A 6,936-nucleotide genomic window follows, 5' to 3' on the forward strand; every position below is an offset into this window, starting at 1 on the left:
GCACCAAAGCACAGGTTCCCACACTCCCCAGGGGAACCTGCGCCAAAAGGGTGTAATGCCCACAATAATAATATAGCCCACCCCTGGCCCAGGTGCCTATAATTGTGTTTGGGTCACTTACATTATTGGTAGTCCTGCCTGGAATCGTCCTCTGACACCAGCTTGGATCAATCCTTCCTACCGTATATCTCACTCTGTCTGTAGAGAACTCAAAACAGGTATAATTATTTCGTTTAGGTGTGAATGAACCTGGTTGTGTACGTTTATCAATTGGTGGATATAAACCTGACAAAGTAGTGCAGTTACCTGTGTTCGCCGCCTCTCTAGTTAACCTCAGCATACAATCATAACCCCACTTATCCTCTGGATACAGAGGAGCGGGTTCAGTAAACAAACGAGGTCGAGCTGTAGCACAAGCAACACAATCAACCACTTCCTGCTCTTTAGCATTTTGAGCCACCCAATCTAACCAAAGATTCCTATCACCAAAACCTGTGGCCCGCTCTATTAACTCCTGAGGTTTTAATCTGGTATAGTCAGTGGCAACAAACCATTTCTCCTCCGAGTCCTTGTAAGTAACTGTCTCTAAGGGATCCATTGGCTCCGTGAGATTCATTGCAGGGTCGTTTACTATTAGTTTAGCTCCCGGATTGAATAAATTCACCCGAATTACCCCAAATGGATCTGTCCCTGCTTTGTCTATCCCTATGACTAGATAAAACGCACCTCCCTCATACCCTGGTTCAGGGAGTTCGCTCCATGGTCCTAGGGAAAGAGTGACAGGGTTATTGGTAACAGAAAAATCTCTTTGAATGGCTATCCCTTCAAGGGCCTCTGGCACCGTTGGCTGCCATCCTACTCCTGTCCAAGCAACCACATCCTGCCAAGAACACCACTGATCTGTTATATAAGTGAAAACGTCTCCCTCGGTTGACGGGCCCCACACTGACTGAGGGTAGCATATCATCGGATGATAACAAACCCACACATCATAGGTTCTCCAGCTGCTACTGTCTCCTGGGCATCCAATTACCTCACACACATCAAATGTGAACGCTGTCGCGGACCCGTTAACATACCCAAATTCGACACCGCCACTGGCTTTGAGACACGCATCGTTCCCACCTGAGCCAACCTCCCGCTTAAATCGCATGGATAGACCTCTGCGTCTGGGCAATTCACCTGTCTGCCAAAAAACAAACAAACATATTATAACACTTATCAACCCCAATATCCCCGTTAGTTTCCAATTTTCCCACAGTACCCGGGCTCTTTTACTTTTACTTTAACCTTTGTGATAAGAATATAAGATGATGAGTATAAAAATATGCGATTAACATACAAACTATTACGATTCCTTTAAACTATAAAATACTTTTAGATAAGAGCCCTAGCCTATTAAAAACCCAGAATGAATTAACTCTTGGCGTGTGACACTCCTCTTCTTTCTTCGCCTCCACCAGGGGGACTACTGGGGAGGCCCGGTGCACAGGGGGAGAGGATTATTCTGCCTCTATGTTCCCCCCTGTGTTGGTTGAGGTGGAGCTTAGCTCCAGCAAGCTCTCGTCTGCGGCTGCACACTGAGACCAATGGAACCAGGTTTCACCTTTCCCTTCAACGGACAGCACTGGTGGTTCGGGCAGTTGACTTCGAAGGTCCGGTCCACCTCGGGTCTCTCCACTTTCGCTTAATGACCTTCAGCCAACCGCCTTGGCATCGGGGATGGACCTATCCTCCGTTTCACCCCTTCTCCAACCTGTTGTGTGAAACTAGACACAAGAGCTTTTAATTCTTTCCAACATTCAATGTGTTTTCTGTTACTTTTTACACTTCCTTCCGCTGGAACTGTTGTCCAAGGACCTGGAAACTGTCGTCCTGTCAACAGCTCTATGGTGTGAAACCTGTGGATTGATTAACACAACATCTTATTATCATCAATGCAATTGGCAGGGCTGCTACCCAATTTAGCCCCGTGTGAGCAGAAATTTTAGCAATTTTATTCTTCAGATTTAAATTCATTCTTTCTACCTTTCCCTGCGACTGAGGGTGATATACAGTGCCAAATCTATGTTGCAACCCCAGCTTCTGTTCTACCTCTGCCAAATCTTTTTTTTAAAATGAGTCCCATTGTCGGACCTAATCCGCTTCGGGAAACCATGCCGGGGGATGTAATGATTGATTAAACACTTAATCACACTTTTTGCATCCTCCCTCTTGGTTGGCCATGCCTCAGGCCACCCTGTCAAAGCATCCACACTTACCAGTAGATATTGAACTCCTCCTGGTCCTGGATCAATCATGTCAGTGAAGTCAATGACAATCTCTTCCCCTGGTCTTTCCGGGATGGGGAACTTACCTGCCTCTGGTTTAATCACTGGCTTCGGATTGTGCTTCCCACAGATCAGACACGTCCTGGCCTTCTCCTTGATCATATCCTTCAAAAAGGGATGCCACCAATGGCACAGATGTCTCCCCATCTGGGCGACACCTACATGTCCAAGGCCATGCGCTTCGGCAATCTTCTGTTTTGCCAAGCTGGCCGTCAACACTGGTCGTCCGTCAGGTCCTCGCCAGAGACCTCCTTCTTCCCAGGCTCCTCGACTCTTCCAGACCCCCTTTTCCTCTGGGGTGTTCTCCTCTTGAGCCTTCCTGGCTTCCTGTAACAGATTGACTTCTGGTTCTTCCTCCACAGTTATTTGTACCATCTGCCGTGATGCTTTATAGCCCGCTGCCTCTTTTGAAGCTCGATCGGCTTCCTGATTTCCTCTGGCCATCAGGCCGGTCCCTGAGGAGTGGCCTTTGCATTTTATGATGCTCACCTCCTCTGGATCTCCCAAGGCCTGCTCAAGTTCCTCCATTTCCTTTTTGTGGCAGATTGGTGCGTTATCTGCTGTCCTGAATCCTGCTCTTCTCCATTGGGCCAGCTCCACATGAGCTGCTCCAAAGGCATAAGCTGAGTCCGTGTAAATGTTGACTCTTTTTCCTTTAGCAAGTCTCAAAGCTCGACTTAGAGCAATTACTTCTGCTCTTTGGGCTGACTGCTGCCCTTCACGTCTTCCAGCTTCCTTCACTTCAAATTCAGCCCCTTTTCTGCAAACTACTGCATAGCCTGCTTTTAATCCTTCCTCATCTCTGTAGCAGCATCCATCCGGGAACCAATCTTCAGCTCCTGTCAGAGGTTCTGCTTTCAGATCTTCTCTTATCTTCTCATCAACTTCAGCTCTCTTTGCGCAGTCATGAGGTTCTCCTCCTGACCCCATTAGATCTGCATTGTTGATTCCTTCATGTGTGAAGGTCAAGTTGGGAGCGTCTAAAACTTTACACACTCTCTGTTGTGTGAGAGGTGTCATGGTGAAGGCTTGTGAGTTAACATATGCCACCACACTGTGGGTGGTCAGCACCTTCAACGGATGGTCCCTCACTATATGTGCTGTCTTTTGTATAATTTTTGACACCCCAATGGCATGCTGTGTGCATCTTGGGTCCCTTGTCTCTAATGGATTCAACCTAATGCTGACATACATAAGTACATCTCTTCCTCCCCCTTTTTTCTGAAACAACACCCCATTAGCTATCCTGTGTGTTTCTGAAACATCAAGATAGAAGGGTTGTTCATAATTAGGGATAGCGAGATCAGCTGATCTTGACAAATCCTGTTTCAATGCGATAAACGCCGACTCAGTGGCCGATGTCCATGGCAGCTCAGCCTTAAGATTTCTGACACCTGCCGTTTTTACCAAATCCCTCAACAGGGCTGTTTTGCCTGCATAATTTGGAATGAAGTGCCGGCTGTATCCCGTTAACCCCAAGAATGAGAGCAACTCCTTAACCGTACGCGGTTTTGGATGTGTCAAAATCTGATCACGATGAGTGTTTAGCAGACCCACTGATTTGTGAGCAATGACACGGCCCAGAAATGTTACTTCTGGTCGGACCAACTGCAACTTTTCTTTACTGACCTTGAAACCGCACTCAGCGAGTCTCTTCAGGATGGTAAGTGAAGCTGCCGTACATGCCGAAGCAGACGGAGCTGCAATGAGCAAATCATCAACATACTGCACCAGTGAACATCCCTCTGGTAGATGGCATGGCGATAAAGCTTCTTTCAACACTTGGTTGAAAATGCCAGGGGAGAGTGCAAACCCTTGTGGCAACCTTGTGTATCTGTACTGTTGCCCCCTATATGTGAATGAAAAAATGTCCCTCAGAGACTCATGCAATGGGAGACAGAAAAATGCATTTGCTAGATCAATACATGTAAACCACTTCTGTTCTGGTCTTAATGCCGTCAATGCTGTGTATGGATTTGGCACTGGCACCGTGTCAGTACGTAAAATGGCATTGATGGCTCTTAAGTCATGTGCCATTCTGTACCTTCCTGTCCCGTGCTTCTCTACTGGCAAAATAGGAGTGTTCCAGTAAGATTGAGAGGGTTCAAGCACCCCTACTGTCAGTAGGCCTTCAATGGTTTCTGCGATTCCCTCCTCAGCTTCTCTCTTTTGCCTATACTGCGGTTTCCAAATTGGCGTTTGCGACTTCAGCTGGAACAGAACAGGCGAACAAGTTGTCAGACCCACATCTGTGGGCCCTGCTGACCACAAGGTGTCAAGAAGAGTCGCAAGTGCGGCAACTGCATCCGCATGGTCTACTCTTTCTCTTCCATGGATTCTTGAGATTTGTTCATGCTCCAAAATCACTGTGTCCTCTGATTGACAAGTGATACGGTAAGTTTTGCATTTTGGCGAGTACCAAACATCTGGAATTTGAGTAGCCTGCCAGCCAGGTTCCTCGAGGGCTCTCTTGACCATTGTCCCCAGCTCCTTCGCCTGATGACTCTCATGGACCGCCAATGTAATGTGGGGCACTGAATCAGGTCCCATTTTGAACCAAGGCCGTTGCTCTTCGGTTAAATTTACAGCTGCGGCGACGCCTTCAGGACCAACATAGATGTTTTGAGAACACACATTCCAGGTCTGACCTTCAAGGTCAGACTGGAACAGGTCCCTATAAATTTCATCATCGTTCCTATCATAGAAGAGCGTCACATGGAATGGATCCCGGGGGGCAGAATAGACCGCCAAGGCCATAATCCAAGGTTTCCACAACTGATACTGTCTTAGTATGCCTTCTTCCACCATACGACCCCAATAGATGTCAGCGGTCGTTTGTTCACAGTCTTTCAGCAAGTACTGGTTCTTTGAAAATGTCCCCAGGCACGGAAACTCTTTTCCTCCTGGAAGTGTAACTGTTAGTCCATCAGCTGAACACATGATAGTGGCCCCCAATTTAATGAGCAGATCCCTGCCCATCAGGTTCACAGGCACATGGGGAGATACCACATAGCTGTGCTTCAATGTCTGTTTTCCCAGCACCGTCAGGGTTGGATTGGTTGTTGGCAGAGTCATCGGTACCCCAGAGAAGCCTACAACACTGACCACGTGGTTGGAAAATGTGGTACTGCTTGGTTTTTGTCTCAGTGTTGAATAGGTCGCTCCAGTGTCCACAAGAAAGGTCATATCAGTTCCTTCCACCTGCATCGACAACATCGGATCTGCCATACCCATGTTGTCTGGTCTCTGTGGGTCCCGTCAGTACAGCTCCTCCTCTCCGCCCCAATAGGCCAGGGGATACTGAGCCGCTGGTGCCATACTTGGGTTTGGAGCTTGATGTCCCCTTGTCTGGACCACTCTGCCTCGAAAAGCTCCCTGTGCCTGGGGTGATGATGGATAACCTGTTTCTGGTAGCCATGGCGTAGGACAATAACGAGCCCAATGTCCTCGTCCTCCACACCTTCGGCATACATTTGGGTCCAGCATAGGTCCCCCCAGACCACGGCCCCTTGGTCCACCTCCCCTTTGGGATCCACCACGCCCCCTCAACGACCTAGTGGTCCCCCAATTCCCCGCGGGTCTTCCTTGCCTTGGGAATCCATTGACGGGCCATCGGTCATCAGGGTACAGAACCGGATCCAAATCTGGCCAATCAGGCCCCGGATCGCCCCGTGGCTGCGCCACCAGCATCTTCTTAGGTCCATCTTTGTTTTCCTTTTTCTTTTCGTGTAGTTTTTCTCTCGTCTCAGCCAATTTCAATTTTACTAACTGCCCTTGCGCCTCCTCCAGCTCCTGTTTTTTCTTGTTCACCTCGTCCTTCTCCAGCTCAAGTCGATGTATTATATGCCTCTCCCATTTTGCTGAATCCGCCACCGCAAAATTCTTTTGTACATCTGCTCTCACTCGTTCTGGCAGACCTGCTAAAACTGCAGATCGGAACCACACCCTTGGTTCACCATTCCTGCCCAGGATGTTCTCCAGTTTGGAGAATCCACTGTTCTTTTGCGTGTTCCACAAACTCTCTAGGGGACTGTTCTGAACTACAAACAATCCTAGGTGTAGTGCCAGTATTGTGGGACGGATACTTCTCACGCACTGCATCAGAGAGAGCATTTCGCACCCTTGCATAGGGGAGATCGTTTGGTTGGCATACAGTTCTTGCTATCTCTTCCACATCTGCAAGGCCTCCTCCTCTGAAGGTCCTCCCACCGAAAATCCCCCAATGCCAATTCCTCTCCTTCTGTTAAACTCGCTAGTCTTCTCAACCAAGCCGCTCCTCCCTCCGTGATCGGGGGCAGCTGCTTCACCAGAGCCTCAAGATCTCTGATATTATAGGGGTGGTAGACTGGTTCACCCCGTGGACCCGGCAATAGAGGCATTGTGAGTGGCAATTCCTCCTCTGTGTCACACTGCCCTTCTTCGGTTTGCAATGCAACATTCTGCTTCCGATTCTTTTCAAAAATCGACGGTCTCTTATCTCTTACTTCATCCAAAACCCTCCCAGAACGAAGCGTCGTCATTCCTGGGGGTCCCTGAAAGTTTGGGGCGAATCCTCCCCTTTCCAGGTTCGACACTTCTCTAGATTTTCGTGCTTTAGTTACAGAGG

At 48.5% G+C, this 6,936-nt stretch overlaps 1 pseudogene; it reads right to left on the reverse strand.

Moving 5' to 3' along the window:
• Window positions 1–1,687: 1,687 nt before the first annotated feature.
• Window positions 1,688–6,172, reverse strand: LOC102289918 (annotated as a pseudogene).
• Between the last annotated feature and the right edge of the window lie 764 nt (window positions 6,173–6,936).

The sequence above is a fragment of the Haplochromis burtoni genome, unplaced genomic scaffold (genome assembly GCF_018398535.1).
Source record: "Haplochromis burtoni strain Fernald_Lab_line unplaced genomic scaffold, NCSU_Asbu1 Contig_1910, whole genome shotgun sequence".
Classification (NCBI taxonomy): domain Eukaryota; kingdom Metazoa; phylum Chordata; class Actinopteri; order Cichliformes; family Cichlidae; genus Haplochromis; species Haplochromis burtoni.